The sequence below is a fragment of the Neodiprion virginianus genome, chromosome 2 (genome assembly GCF_021901495.1).
Source record: "Neodiprion virginianus isolate iyNeoVirg1 chromosome 2, iyNeoVirg1.1, whole genome shotgun sequence".
In the NCBI taxonomy this organism is placed as follows: domain Eukaryota; kingdom Metazoa; phylum Arthropoda; class Insecta; order Hymenoptera; family Diprionidae; genus Neodiprion; species Neodiprion virginianus.
In genome coordinates, this window is record NC_060878.1 from 14,461,309 (window position 1) to 14,478,365 (window position 17,057).

A 17,057-nucleotide genomic window follows, 5' to 3' on the forward strand; every position below is an offset into this window, starting at 1 on the left:
ATCAGGAGTGGAAGTAGGAGTAGGTGTAGAAATAGGAGTAGAAGTGGGAGGGGTAGGGTAGGGTAGGGTAGCCGAAAATAGTTGTTCTCAGATTCGATTGAAATGACCCTTACCTGACCAATTAGACCCTCAGGAACTCAAGAATCGAAGAGAAAAGAGCGTAGGACCAACAGGAGAGAAACGGCGAGTAAAAAAGCACCAGCTGAAAAATGTCGAAATTTCAGGTTCTCGTTTTTTGGCTGTAACTTTTGATGCATCGATCTCAGCGCATTGGGACTGTGCCCAATCGATTTCGCCCCGAAAATTACGTCAGAATAGTGCAGGAAAGAATGTATTCCAGCACTTTTCAAAATCCCGAAAATTTTCGCCAAAAATGCAAAGGGGTTAACCTTACTTTTTCTTCATTTTTCGAGCCGAAAATTTTTGGTCTCAGATTCGATTGAAATGACCCTTACCTGACCAATTAGACCATCAGGAACTCAGAAAACACAGCAAAAAGAGCGTGGGAGCAAGAGGAGAGAAATGGCGAGCAAAAAAGCACCTGCTGAAATATGTCGAAAACTCAGGTTCTCGTTTTTTGGCTGTAACTTTTGATGCGTTGATCGCAGCGTATTGGGACTGCGCCCAATCGATTTCTCTCGCAAAATTACGTCGGAACAGTGCATCAAAGAATTGAGTCCAGCATTTTTTTAAATCGTTGAAATTTCCGTCAGAAGTCTAACGTGGTTAAGTTGAATTTCTTTCGTGATTTTCAGAGCAAAGAACATTTCGACTCGTTAGCTGACTCGTTAACTGAAGAATGGATCTTTGGTCCACGCCTGGCGATCGAAGGGCCAAGCCGCTTCAGTCTGCAATTGGCAGGAAAGATAAAGTGCGTATTTCTTGTCTGGAATGTGAGAACTGAAATCATTATACGTCATATCATATCATCGTACATCTGACATCTTACATCATACATCGTACATCATACAACGTACATCATACATCATCATACATAGTATTAAAGGTCGAAACCAAAGTTTGGAAGTCGGATGTTCAGAAAGTGACGTCACCAATTCAAAATCAGCTAGCCGAATTCCTCAGTCTGGAAACAACCGCGCAGTAGAGCGGACGGATGAGAGTCGCGCTCCGTAAATTTCGAGTACCGGGTTCTCAACCTTCCGGATCCCGCGCTTCGGGTCCGCTACGTATTTCGAGTACCGGGTTCTCAACCTCCCGGATCCCGCGCTTCGGGTCCGCTACGCGGTGAAACTCGACTTCCAGGATAAGCGCTCCGTGGTTCCCGGTTCATGTTTACAATAAATTATTTCAATTCGTTTTTCGCGCAAGCCCAAATTCGGTAGCTGTCAGTCCGCTAATAAAATTTCTCGACTTCCAGGATAAGCGCTCCGTGGTTCCTGGTTCGTGTTTACAATAAATTATTTCAATTCGTTTTTCGCGCAAGCCCAAATTCGGTAGCTGTCAGTCCGCTAATAAAATTTCTCGACTTCCAGGATAAGCGCTCCGTGGTTCCTGGTTCGTGTTTACAATGAATTATTTCAATTCGTTTTTCGCGCAAGCCCAAATTCGGTAGCTGTCAGTCCGCTAATAAAATTTCTCGACTTCCAGGATAAGCGCTCCGTGGTTCCTGGTTCGTGTTTACAATAAATTATTTCAATTCGTTTTTCGCGCAACCCCAAATTCGGTAGCTGTCAGTCCGCTAATAAAATTTCTCGACTTCGAGGATAAGCGCTCCGTGGTTCCTGGTTCGTGTTTACAATAAATTATTTCAATTCGTTTTTCGCGCAACCCCAAATTCGGTAGCTGTCAGTCCGCTAATAAAATTTCTCGACTTCCAGGATAAGCGCTCCGTGGTTCCTGGTTCGTGTTTACAATAAATTATTTCAATTCGTTTTTCGCGCAACCCCAAATTCGGTAGCTGTCAGTCCGCTAATAAAATTTCTCGACTTCCAGGATAAGCGCTCCGTGGTTCCTGGTTCGTGTTTACAATAAATTATTTCAATTCGTTTTTCGCGCAAGCCCAAATTCGGTAGCTGTCAGTCCGCTAATAAAATTTCTCGACTTCCAGGATAAGCGCTCCGTGGTTCCTGGTTCGTGTTTACAATGAATTATTTCAATTCGTTTTTCGCGCAAGCCCAAATTCGGTAGCTGTCAGTCCGCTAATAAAATTTCTCGACTTCCAGGATAAGCGCTCCGTGGTTCCTGGTTCGTGTTTACAATAAATTATTTCAATTCGTTTTTCGCGCAACCCCAAATTCGGTAGCTGTCAGTCCGCTAATAAAATTTCTCGACTTCGAGGATAAGCGCTCCGTGGTTCCTGGTTCGTGTTTACAATAAATTATTTCAATTCGTTTTTCGCGCAACCCCAAATTCGGTAGCTGTCAGTCCGCTAATAAAATTTCTCGACTTCCAGGATAAGCGCTCCGTGGTTCCTGGTTCGTGTTTACAATAAATTATTTCAATTCGTTTTTCGCGCAACCCCAAATTCGGTAGCTGTCAGTCCGCTAATAAAATTTCTCGACTTCGAGGATAAGCGCTCCGTGGTTCCTGGTTCGTGTTTACAATAAATTATTTCAATTCGTTTTTCGCGCAAGCCCAAATTCGGTAGCCATCAGTCCGCTAATAAAATTTCTCGACTTCCAGGATAAGCGCTCCGTGGTTCCTGGTTCGTGTTTACAATAAATTATTTCAATTCGTTTTTCGCGCAAGCCCAAATTCGGTAGCTGTCAGTCCGCTAATAAAATTTCTCGACTTCCAGGATAAGCGCTCCGTGGTTCCTGGTTCGTGTTTACAATAAATTATTTCAATTCGTTTTTCGCGCAACCCCAAATTCGGTAGCTGTCAGTCCGCTAATAAAATTTCTCGACTTCCAGGATAAGCGCTCCGTGGTTCCTGGTTCGTGTTTACAATAAATTATTTCAATTCGTTTTTCGCGCAAGCCCAAATTCGGTAGTTGTCAGTACACTAATAAAATTTCTATGACTTTATAATCTTCTCATAATCTTTCTGGTAGATTATATCGATAAAAAAATTATATTAAACCTTACACATTATTTTTGATTTGTTCTCATGCTGAAAATATTTATTACTATTTAAGGTATAACCTGAGGTGGTTGAAGGTGGTCGGAGGTGGACGAGGAGGAGGATAAGGAGGACGAGGATTTGTGCTGGGTGAGTAAAACACTTTTATAATATTTGATGGCAATTGTAATTATATTTCATCTGAAATATTACATACTTGTCATGTTTACAATAAATTATTTCAATTCATTTTTCGTGCAAGCACATATTCAGTAGCTATGAATAATCTTGTACAATTCATTATATTATTAATTAATTGATTAATTACATTAATCCTTACACAATATTTTTGATGTGTTCCTATACTAAAAATATTCATTACTATTCCAGGTATTACCCGAGGTGGTCGGAGGTGGACGAGGAGGAGGACGAGCTGGACGAGGAGGAGGACCAGGTGGACGAGGAGGAGGACGAGGTGGCCGAGGAGGAGGCGGGGTGGGTCGTGGGAGAGGACCTCTCCTCTCCTCAGAGGAGGGGAGGGGGAGGGGCAGGGAAGGGGGAGAGGTGGGCGGGCCGGGGAGGGGGAAGGGACGGGAAGGGATGGGGTGGGGTGGGGCGGGGAGGGGAGGGTGGCGGGGAGGGCAGGGAGGGCGGGTGGGAGGGCGGGAGGGCGGGAGGGAGGGAGGGAGGGACGGTGCGGGGAGGGGGGGGGGGGTGTACTGCTCTATTAGCTCTAACGGGCTCGCATCGACATCCGTCCTCCACTCTCTCTCTCCCTCCCACCCTCCCTCTCTCCCTCCCGCCCTCCCTTCCTCCCTCCCTCCCGGCCCCTCCCCGCTACCCTCCCCTTTCCTCCCTGCCCCTCCCCTCCCCTTCCCTTCCCGTCCCTTCCCCCTCCCCGGCCACCTCTCCTCCTTCCCTGCCCCTCCCCCTCCCCTCCTGTGAGGAGAGGAGAGGTCCTCTCCCACGACCCACCCCGCCTCCTCCTCGGCCACCTCGTCCTCCTCCTCGTCCACCTGGTCCTCCTCCTCGTCCAGCTCGTCCTCCTCCTCGTCCACCTCCGACCACCTCGGGTAATACCTGGAATGGTAATGAATATTTTTAGTATAGGAACACATCAAAAATATTGTGTAAGGATTAATGTAATTAGTCAATTAATTAATAATATAATGAATTGTACAAGATTATTCATAGCTACTGAATATGTGCTTGCACGAAAAATGAATTGAAATAATTTATTGTAAACATGACAAGTATGTAATATTTCAGATGAAATATAATTACAATTGCCATCAAATATTATAAAAGTGTTTTACTCACCGAGCACAAATCCTCGTCCTCCTCGTCCACCTCCGACCACCTTAAACCACCACGAACAACCACCGATAACCACCTCAGGTTATACCTTGAATAGTAATAAATATTTTCAGTATAAGAACATATCGAAAATATTGTGTAAGGTTTAATATAATTGAGTAATTGATTAATTAATTAATTAATAATATAATAAATTGTATGAGCTTATTCATAGCTACTGAACATGTGCTTGCGCGAAAAATGAATTGAAATAATTTAATGTAAACATGACTAGTTTGAAATATTTTAGATAAAATATAATTACAATTGCCATGAAATATTATAAACGTGTTTTACTCACCGAGCACAAATCCTCGTCCCCCTCCTCCTGAATCACCGAGATTACCCGCAACCACCCTTAAGCACCTCCAACAAAAACCGCCAACCACCTCGAGTTATACCTCGAATACTAATAAATATTTTCAGCGTGAGAACAAATTAAAAATAATGTCTAAGGTTTAATATAATTTTTTTATCGACGTATTTTACCAAAAAGATTATGAGAAGATTGTAAAGTTATAGAAATTTTATTAGCGGACTGACAGCTACCGAATTTGGGCTTGCGCGAAAAACGAATTGAAATAATTTATTGTAAACACGAACCAGGAACCACGGAGCGCTTATCCTGGAAGTCGAGAAATTTTATTAGCGGACTGACAGCTACCGAATTTGGGGTTGCGCGAAAAACGAATTGAAATAATTTATTGTAAACACGAACCAGGAACCACGGAGCGCTCATCCTGGAAGTCGAGAAATTTTATTAGCGGACTGACAGCTACCGAATTTGGGCTTGCGCGAAAAACGAATTGAAATAATTTATTGTAAACACGAACCAGGAACCACGGAGCGCTCATCCTGGAAGTCGAGAAATTTTATTAGCGGACTGACAGCTACCGAATTTGGGGTTGCGCGAAAAACGAATTGAAATAATTTATTGTAAACACGAACCAGGAACCACGGAGCGCTTATCCTGGAAGTCGAGAAATTTTATTAGCGGACTGACAGCTACCGAATTTGGGCTTGCGCGAAAAACGAATTGAAATAATTCATTGTAAACACGAACCAGGAACCACGGAGCGCTTATCCTGGAAGTCGAGAAATTTTATTAGCGGACTGACAGCTACCGAATTTGGGCTTGCGCGAAAAACGAATTGAAATAATTTATTGTAAACACGAACCAGGAACCACGGAGCGCTTATCCTGGAAGTCGAGAAATTTTATTAGCGGACTGACAGCTACCGAATTTGGGGTTGCGCGAAAAACGAATTGAAATAATTTATTGTAAACACGAACCAGGAACCACGGAGCGCTTATCCTGGAAGTCGAGAAATTTTATTAGCGGACTGACAGCTACCGAATTTGGGCTTGCGCGAAAAACGAATTGAAATAATTTATTGTAAACACGAACCAGGAACCACGGAGCGCTTATCCTGGAAGTCGAGAAATTTTATTAGCGGACTGATGGCTACCGAATTTGGGCTTGCGCGAAAAACGAATTGAAATAATTTATTGTAAACACGAACCAGGAACCACGGAGCGCTTATCCTCGAAGTCGAGAAATTTTATTAGCGGACTGACAGCTACCGAATTTGGGGTTGCGCGAAAAACGAATTGAAATAATTTATTGTAAACACGAACCAGGAACCACGGAGCGCTTATCCTGGAAGTCGAGAAATTTTATTAGCGGACTGACAGCTACCGAATTTGGGGTTGCGCGAAAAACGAATTGAAATAATTTATTGTAAACACGAACCAGGAACCACGGAGCGCTTATCCTCGAAGTCGAGAAATTTTATTAGCGGACTGACAGCTACCGAATTTGGGGTTGCGCGAAAAACGAATTGAAATAATTTATTGTAAACACGAACCAGGAACCACGGAGCGCTTATCCTGGAAGTCGAGAAATTTTATTAGCGGACTGACAGCTACCGAATTTGGGCTTGCGCGAAAAACGAATTGAAATAATTCATTGTAAACACGAACCAGGAACCACGGAGCGCTTATCCTGGAAGTCGAGAAATTTTATTAGCGGACTGACAGCTACCGAATTTGGGCTTGCGCGAAAAACGAATTGAAATAATTTATTGTAAACACGAACCAGGAACCACGGAGCGCTTATCCTGGAAGTCGAGAAATTTTATTAGCGGACTGACAGCTACCGAATTTGGGCTTGCGCGAAAAACGAATTGAAATAATTTATTGTAAACATGAACCGGGAACCACGGAGCGCTTATCCTGGAAGTCGAGTTTCACCGCGTAGCGGACCCGAAGCGCGGGATCCGGGAGGTTGAGAACCCGGTACTCGAAATACGTAGCGGACCCGAAGCGCGGGATCCGGAAGGTTGAGAACCCGGTACTCGAAATTTACGGAGCGCGACTCTCATCCGTCCGCTCTACTGCGCGGTTGTTTCCAGACTGAGGAATTCGGCTAGCTGATTTTGAATTGGTGACGTCACTTTCTGAACATCCGACTTCCAAACTTTGGTTTCGACCTTTAATACTATGTATGATGATGTATGATGTACGTTGTATGATGTACGATGTATGATGTAAGATGTCAGATGTACGATGATATGATATGACGTATAATGATTTCAGTTCTCACATTCCAGACAAGAAATACGCACTTTATCTTTCCTGCCAATTGCAGACTGAAGCGGCTTGGCCCTTCGATCGCCAGGCGTGGACCAAAGATCCATTCTTCAGTTAACGAGTCAGCTAACGAGTCGAAATGTTCTTTGCTCTGAAAATCACGAAAGAAATTCAACTTAACCACGTTAGACTTCTGACGGAAATTTCAACGATTTAAAAAAATGCTGGACTCAATTCTTTGATGCACTGTTCCGACGTAATTTTGCGAGAGAAATCGATTGGGCGCAGTCCCAATACGCTGCGATCAACGCATCAAAAGTTACAGCCAAAAAACGAGAACCTGAGTTTTCGACATATTTCAGCAGGTGCTTTTTTGCTCGCCATTTCTCTCCTCTTGCTCCCACGCTCTTTTTGCTGTGTTTTCTGAGTTCCTGATGGTCTAATTGGTCAGGTAAGGGTCATTTCAATCGAATCTGAGACCAAAAATTTTCGGCTCGAAAAATGAAGAAAAAGTAAGGTTAACCCCTTTGCATTTTTGGCGAAAATTTTCGCGATTTTTAAAAGTGCTGGAATAAATTCTCCTACGCACTATTGCGACGTAATTTTGCGAGAGAAATCGATTGGGCGCAGTCCCAATACGCTGCGATCAACGCATCAAAAGTTACAGCAAAAAAACGAGAACCTGAGTTTTCGACATTTTTCAGCAGGTGCTTTTTTGCTCGCCATTTCTCTCCTCTTGCTCCCACGCTCTTTTTGCTGCGTTTAGACATATTCTTCAGTAAACGGGTCGGCTAATAACGCTGCCGTTCTGCGACAGTTGGATGATGAAAAATTTTGCTCGTATCTTTCAAATGTGTGTTAAAATACACTTTAAGTGTTAAGAAGTGTCGTTCTTTCTCTCCCTATTACCTTTCCAGGTCTTTACATCACTACGCAGCGTTAAATACCGTCTCATATACGAAGCATCCATTTCGTCTCGTTCAAAATTAGCGCATCCGTGATGTATTACAGTTACTCTGAATTTTTTTCCATCCGAATACTTTTCGATAAACAATTCTGCTCCTCCACCCAACGCAGATACTTCACTTGCGACCAGCTAAAACAACGTTTCGATTCTATGCCTACGAAAATTCAAGTTCGAAAGAGCAAATGAAAAGTTGTTCGAATAATTATGAACATTAATGTTATAGAATACATGGTGGAGCAGGGGGACCAAAAGGACGAAGGTGGTCGGTGGTAGTCGGAGGTGGTTGGACGTATTCGGAAATGGTAGGAGGTGTTTGGAGGTGGTTGGAAGTGATCGACGGTTGTCGAGGAGGACGAGGATGACGAGGACGACGAGGACGACGAGGACGACGAGGATGACGCAGGGTGGGGGCGAAGGAGGAGGGCGTCGACAAGGTAGACGAAGAGGACGAAGGTGGCCGGTGGTGGGAGGAGGTGGCTGACCATCGTTGGAGGTGCTTGGCGGTTGTTGCGGTGGTTGGCGGTGGACGCAGTTACCCGTCTACTCCCGAGGATGATCGAGGTGATCGATATTTGTAAGTCGCAGTCGACAAGTAGTCTTACGTACTCACTTTGTATGGACTCAATCTGAAGCTTCCATACCGACACTACTTTGGCTGCTACGAATGTCGGTGCGAGCCCGTTGGGTAAAGTCGATAGAGCAGAACCCTCCAACGCTCCCAGGCCCACCTGGGCCCACTTGCCCGACGAAGACAGGTCACAAAAATTTACCTAGGGGTAGGTATCGGTCTTTATACTCTTCAGACAACGTGTTGTGACAGTAAATAAAAAAACCTGAAAATCTTTCGAAATTGACTGCAATTAATCAATTTAATCTGGTTACACATCAACGGGCTAATTATAATCCGGAATTATAATTCAAAAGCTCAACGCATGCATGGGTATAGTAGTACACGTATAATTTATATCCACATGCCTGGTATGAAGTACCTGGTGGCCTTTTGGTGAATTGTGGACAGAGCGCGGTTGTCTCACCCAGAGGGGCATGGGGGTGTTAATTTAAAAAGGACTGAGGATAAAATAAGCTGAACCGAAAACGAGCTCACCCTTCGATGCGTGAACGCTGTTCAGCCGAAAGGTTTATTTACCAATGATTGATGGTTGGTGTCCCGACGTTTGAAATATGACGCTACCTAACGGTGATTTCTATGGGAATATGTATTTTGTCGATTTGTTATATTTTCAACTGTCTATTACGGAAACGCCAGTGTTCCATTTTTGGCTGGTTCCATGCGTCAATACTGCTTGCTGCAAGCTGTTGAATTCTAGTAGAGTGAAAATTTTAATCGAATTAAAATTGCATAAGTATTGTGATTATTATTTTTGGAACAACAGTTTTTGAAAAAGTATCGCGCTACAGCAAAATGATTGAAAACTTGACGGTTCGATGATAATTAAACACTCATTCATATATTTATACGATGACTGAATATAAAGATACACCGCGAGTTTTTCTACCAACGATACAATCCGTGCGCCTGAGGTAAGCAACCGAGGTTACGCCTGATGTTCAGGTTGAGCACCGTATCCCGCCACTCTATTATCGCGATGAATAACTGAATTTGATGACAGTTCTACTCTTAACTGCCACATTATTGCCTTGGTTAATTGTTCGAATTTAATTTTTCAGCATTTTCGACATTTCCTATCATACAGGTTATTCTGACAAATAATATTTGACATTTTGGATGACTGTGGTGTGATACGGTGCTCAACCTAAACACCAGCTGTACTCTGGTTGCCTGCCTCAGGCGCATGGATCGTTTCGCCGTTACAAAAACTCATGGTACAGCATGTTACACGTAAAGGGAAATGTTACAGACATTCAACTATCGAGATGTAAAACGAAGCCTATGTTTTCTTTTTTACGTTACTTTGGTTTAATGCCACGCTTGTTACTTTTTCAGTATTTCATAATGTTGCTACTTAATTTAATATACAATCACCAGTCAGGTTTCATAGATAGCTGATTTTTCTTGCCTCGTGTCCCGCAGTCGTCACAGTATTTGTATGCCACTTGTCTTTCGTCGATTCCAATTCAGGTACAAACATTGGTAATTGTGCTATCGAAAGGCAAATTCATGGGAATATTAATATATTCTAATATTTTACGAAGTCAATAATACAAGATTGAAATAACACTGTATGAAAATACTAAGAAAGGTCAACATTAAAATTTGTGAAACCACCTCAGTGGTGGTCATGGTAGAGTAGGGAGCGGTGATCATCTCGTCGAGACACTTTAATGAATATTTCTCTAGATGTGTGTACGTGATCTGGAAAAAGGATAGAATCAACCCCCGCATTTTTTGTTCCGCCGTATTTTTTCTTGACAAACCGATTTCTATCACTTCCCACTAGGTTACAAAGTTCACATTCGACAGACACAGCCGTAAAGAACAAGAAAGAAACGCGGATAAATAAAGCAGGAATGAAAATGTTGCAATTTGGCGTTTTCCCTTCTACGGAACTCACCGCTATTTTCTTTGTTGTACGAGCTTTCTCTCTCAGTCGCCAAAGAAACGATGTCGCACATTCCAGTGGGGCCAATTCCACCGCGACAAAAGATCGTCGCATCATAGTTCAGCGTATCAATATTTATTACATACCATATATAGAAGTCGCTTTTGCTACTTTGGCAGTACGTTTTCCACGTACGCGTCGATTAACTAATCAAAATTTAGTTTTTGTTGAATCTTATTCTTCAACAGTTAGCCCGGTCATTATAGTCAAGGAAAAATTAACTGCATTCGGAATAGTGTAACCGATACGGTAAAAATTTTCCATTTTTCAATCTCCTAAAACTTGAAGCACTTTATCCTTTCTCACCGCACCTTGCAGTTTTCTAGAAATATGAAATTCTAGTGTTTTATTTGTCATATAACATCACTGTTGCGAAATACCTGCGGGATAAATCCTCGCGGGATATGTGCAGGTGACATATAGATACAAGTAGAATGGAGCTGGTAGACTGGAAGGCGGATATATAGATGAGAAAAAACTTATATACAACAGACGGCGAGCTCAATACCAAGGGTATTGCTCAATCGCGATCCTAACTGTCCAACTACGCAGGACAAAGCGTCGACATTGTTCTCTTTTTATGGCCATATTCTCCTTTTATACCTATAACAGAAATCCATCAGATTGGCACTCAAAATCGAAGAATAGATGAGTACAAGAAACAATTCTTGGGGAAACAATTACGTTCGATGTATTTTTACTCTGTATGTACATTGTACAGTAATGTTCATTGATAGGTTCCCAGTGGCTCACTATTTTTTGTTTCAAATCAAGAATCAAAACGGGAAGGAGTTTCCTCGGATATATGGTTTCTTTTCCAAGCAAATTTTAGATGCCAATAAGAGAGTGAAGTTCGTAACGTTAATGTAACGATTCACTTGTAGAGAAAATCATTATTTTACAACTGTACGATCATCTCAAATTGAGTAATCTCTTTTCAAAAAGCAAAGTGTATTCAGATTTTGGAAATAAAACTCCTTTAAAGGCGTTCTAAATTAAAACAGTGATGTTAGTTTTAATATTTCGTTATATTAACGTTTACTAACTTCAATCTGGTGTTCCAATGACTAACGATGCAAGTGACATGAGAAACTAACGATACTTTGGTCATAGACATATGAAATTTCTGTAGAAAGAAATTTTGTTTTAGTTTTAATTCCATAAAAATAATAAGCCACTGGGAACCCATTAATGAACGTATCACATACTTCCAAATTGAAATGCGATTCCCGAAACACTGTAACATTTTTTTCATGCCCCTGACTTTCGGTGCATCGAGTTCGACTCAAGCCAACCCTGAGAACTCAACTTACGCATTTCGTAAATATGCACCGTTAACGGCTTTCAAGGGAATATCTGTATATAATATTATGGTGGCGATATATAGTTGCTATGAAAATTCTGAGTTTTACGACGCTTTCAGACCGAGATTTTATGACACCCATAAGCCAAACACTTCCAATATCAACGAAGTTGACGATGCAGTGCATCGCAGCCCACCGTATATGCAGGGACAGTATACATCAAGTGTCCTAGCCTCGGAATCGTACCTAATCAAATGCGGGTTGAATTTACGGGGGATTTTGCACTGCAATTTTCACTCTAAAGTTACGATCAAATGTATGCACGAGTAACTTGACTCAATCTTCAAAAATAAGGATTCATTTTTAAAGCCTTTGTAAAAAACACTTTCGATTACGTGTTACCTATTTTCCAAAAGGCCTTTCCTAGTCACGGCTGCAGTAAACCATTCAAACAAAAAAAAAAAGAGCAACTTGAATATATGAATTTTCGGATTCTTGTGTGGGTTAGCAGCTGCTTCAAGACGACGTCTCATTCTCAAGAGATCTTATTCTACAATTGACTTTCTCTACCTTCTAGATTGTCCATCTTTCTGTCGCCTGTGGGTGATGCGAAAGATTCGGATTCGAGCCAATTTCTTTCCTTCAGTCCTGATGGCTGTCCACTCTTCAAGCCATCTCCCCACATTTATCTTGTCCAATCCCACTTCGCTCTGCGGTAACCCAACCTTATCCATAGCCGTAGCCATATCCATTTCCATATCCAGATTATAGCTGTCCGTCTGCTTAGTTATTTCCATCGAACATTTCGTGTGAAAACTACATTTCGATAGGTGTTGACAGTAGCTTACCTCTTTCTAAAGTGATGCACCTCAGAAGCCTGGTGTAGAGTGATGTTCGCCGAAGTTTCCGAAATGTGTACTCACCGATTTTTATTGCTCTGTGATATATTGTACATTAAAATACATAGTAACAAACATTAGACACGAATTTTTGTTCGTGCTGATTCAGCCGATTAAAGGGTAGAAAATCACCCATACAGTTTATCCTGAAAAATAGATTTTTCCATAGTCTTTGTTACTTAGACGTGCAATTTTCATACGAAACCAATTGGATGTAATTCACCATGAAACGACGACAATATATGGGTTGTTTTTACCTTCAGATGTTATTTGGGGTGATTCTTATCCCTCTAACGGCCAAGTTATCATGTAAGCAAGAATTTTTTTTCGAGGTTCTACGACGTACACCTCGGATACTTTCTTTGTAGGCTTCAAGAGGATTTGGGAAAACGTGTAAATCCGGTCAACATTTCCCGGAAAAGATTAACTGATTTGGAATAGCGGGAGACGATAGTAATAGCGCATCTATAAAGTCCTCATTCCGTCGACGTTTCCAGCTGCCATTTTACAGGTTAATAGAATCTCCGACTATTTGACTTTCAAATTCACGTCTCCCCGCGGTCGTTCGAACAAATTACGCAATTGCAGATTGAATCGCTCGTTTTACTTCGAGCAATTCACATAAATTTAAGAAATCAGTTTGTTGTTGTTGAACTTGTCGTGAGGTAAAAATTGTGCGGAATAAGATGTAACTTTATAATCAAGCCTTCCAAAATAAAAGAAATGAAAAATTCCATTCACATGTCTAAACAACACTTGAGTATACAGGGATAAGTCACTCGCTACCTTTTTGGTTGACGGATTGAAAGGCAGGAGAAAGGAAGGTATAGAAAAACCGAAAATCTTTGAGTAGAAACGACCGATGGCCCACTTCCGGCGGAAGTGAAGGCACAGAATCAGCCGAGTGTTCAAAGTCGCGGGGGTAACCGAGATCACAGACATTCCTTACGCTTGATCGGCCCTTGAATCGTTTCGCCCCGTCACTATTGCCACCCTTTGCACGCCTCCCTTTCACGCCAGGCCAATCACCTAGTGGATCAGATCAATAATTTACAAATCTCTTGCGAGGCCCAGAAAGCGTTACGTCCATTAGATGGATTTCCAGGATTTAATCTTCAGCTGAACAAACTCTAGAAATATCTGGCACGTGTCATATAAATTAAGCTTTGATAACTTCGGAAACTTATGATTTATATAGCTATGTTACGTACGTCGTGACTTCCGTGTCCCTTAGATTTCGAACCAGATTTGACCAACTACGTAACGTACTTACAGAAGCAGTTCAGCTCCAATTTTTCGCTTTCATTCAAATTGGTTCGAAAAGTGACTGAATCGTTATTTGGATTTGGTGCCCTGAATACATCGCTGGGTATATAAGCTCCATACCCGACTACTATTTCCGACATCTCTCATATCCGATAGAAATGCTCTAGAGGGCGGAAGTTCACTTTTCCGGGCTATTGGGTAATCCTAGACTGACCACCGGCCGGCGAACAAGTTTTATAAAATTGAGGCGATGGTATAAGAGGCTGACCAATTTCGCAAATAAAATCGACTTGCACTTTACTTTACTGTATACCTGCCTGTACGATGAATTCTTTTCAAGCTCAGATTTTATCGAAGTAGGAGCGTCGACTGTCTGTCTAATGGGTGCCGAACAATTTTCGACGTTCCAGAGCTTGTACAGTCGGCGACGTTGGTTATTCAAGCTTTAAAAATACGATAGGAAGTGTGGTTGGCGTTCACCAAAATCTATCTGCTTTACTTAGGATCTGTGTATTAGCAATTGATTCGGCGATATTTCTCACAGTTCTATTTACATTCCAAACGGCGGAATGAATCGATTCCGACATCTATTCAGTTTGCTATTCCCACTCGTATTTGCTCGCTTAACGAGCTTTCAGGTAACAAGACTGCCGAGCGTAAATCCTGGAGTTCTGACTTTATTGCACGATTTAAAAAAAAACGTGTCGTGCCAGCTTGAAAACTGAATATCTCAGTCCGACATTGAACGCCGAACCAACATCGACAACCGACGGTTTCATGAACAACGAAATCCAATCACATCGATAAATTAGTATCAAAGGTGGCTCGAAATACCTTGCAGACCTCAAAGTTTCCGCACCCGGTGGTAAATAGGTCGTTCGTCTTACGCCCCAAAAAGTCGTAGGATTATCCAGACGGCTTTTCCGCTGCTCTACTGAATTGATTTACAGCCTGAATATCGGCAGGCTACTTCTTAATATCCCAGACCCCCTTATGGTCGGCTTGACACATATACCCGGATGTGTTTTTTATGGGTAACATTTTCTCGCGAAGGGGTTCGTGGCCCGCAGGTTATTAATCCTTCACGGAACATATAAGGTTACGCGAACAACATGATTGTGTCCCGCTGTTGCGCCAGAAGGTGCTGACCGCGTTATGGCAAAAAGCCGAAAGTAATTTCATCCTTCAAAATCAGAAACGAATTCATTCAATGATCCTTCAATACTCACCAAAAGCGTCGAACGCAGTTTAAATTCAACTAGCTTTTACCTTAATACGGATCACGTTCGAGATGAAACCTATTTGAACCGTCGCAGTTCTGCGCTGCGATACTCGTTGATCCATTAAACGAGACGTATCTGCCCCACTAAACTTCGCCATGGAACTGGCGTTAAATCAGGATTTAATGGGCAACCATGGGTATGTACCCCACTTGCTGCTGCTACGAGTGCCGGATATAAAATGCTTTGCGTGGACTGGGAGAAACAAATTGGACGTGGTCTGGAATACCTGCGAGCGGGAAGTGCCTGCAATAGAATTAAAACTGCCGGGAGAATCCACTCCGCCCTTTTTGCTCTGAAATTTATATCTACGTATATGTGTCGCTCACTTTTGAAAGTTGGAAATTGAAACCAGCTCCTAATTGCCGTGCATGTCGGTCTAAATAATTATTTCACTCGATGTATGATATATCGACGATGTGATGCTGCGACATCGTCGAGGAACTAAAGACGTGTTCTCATTATTGGGGTCATGCGTTCTGTGGAACATAGGAGCAGAGTCTTTTGAGAATAATGAGTAGCAACCGTTGGGCGATGATAATTAATTACCTTCGACGCAATCAATAAACAATATAAGATATATCGCAAGCTTCAGATCCTGCCCACCGATTAAGAAGCTGCAGAAGCGGCGGTGAAGCTTCGCCGTAGCTCTGAGGAAGATAAATCATGAGGCTTGGAGAATGGGTCTAGCGAGCGAGTATAAACAACACCTGGTGTCTTCATAAATTATTATTTCGCACTGCTGCCGTCTCATAAACTGAGGAGAACAAAGTCTTATCTGAACGCGGCACGGTGAGTCTTAATATTTTTAAATGAAAAGTTCGAGGACCCCAAAACTACGATTGGGAATTTGTTATAAATCGTCTCTATAATACATTTTTCATCAACTTGAAATAATCCCCTGGGCCGTTTTTTTTATTTCTTAAAAATTCGTCAAAATTGCTATGTATAATAACTTAAACGCTAAATAAGCTGGTTCATTCTTATGATACGAGTTTGAATAAATATTTAAGTAAGTTAAAGTACTTGCAAATCATTATTGTAATAGTAACATGAATATTTTATTCAAGTATTTTTCAACAATCACTAAAAACTAGCCATATTTATAAAATTAATAAAATAATTTTTTTTTTTGAAAAAGAAATTTTTATTTGAAAAAAGTTACACGAACTTACAATGTGTATGTATTTTGTTGTTAGTACGTTTTGAACTAAAAAAAACTCAAAGTTACATAAAATTTAAAGAAAACATAGTAAATTTCATTCAAGCAAGAAACTAAAAAAAATGTATTTGAATATTTATAACTTTGAGTATTTGCAAATCAAAGATGTCTGCTGTTATATTCCCGAACAGCTTTGAGTAAATTTTCTGCATACTTAGGATGTGACTTTTTCACTTGTACATGTACATGTACATGTACTTGTACTTTCAATGTACATTGTAAGTTCGTGTAACTTTTTTCAAATAAAAATTTATTTTTCAAAAAAAGAAATTATTTTATTAATTTTATAAATATGGCTAGTTTTTAGTGATTGTTGAAAAATACTTGAATAAAATATTCATGTTACTATTACAATAATGATTTGCAAGTACTTTAACTTACTTAAATATTTATTCAAACTCGTATCATAAGAATGAACCAGCTTATTTAGCGTTCAAGTTATTATACATAGCAATTTTGACGAATTTTTAAGAAATAAAAAAAACGGCCCAGGGGATTATTTCAAGTTGATGAAAAATGTATTATAGAGACGATTTATAACAAATTCCCAATCGTAGTTTTGGGGTCC

The 17,057-nt window shown here is 41.3% G+C and overlaps 1 long non-coding RNA gene across 1 annotated transcript in view; it reads left to right on the forward strand.

Annotated features, from left to right (window-relative positions):
* LOC124296964 (uncharacterized) overlaps positions 1–17,057 on the forward strand; it is a 181,690-nt gene continuing 164,633 nt past the window's right edge. The window contains exon 1 of the long non-coding RNA XR_006906485.1: positions 1–43. This is a non-coding gene — a long non-coding RNA (uncharacterized LOC124296964). The remainder of the gene's footprint in view (positions 44–17,057) is intronic.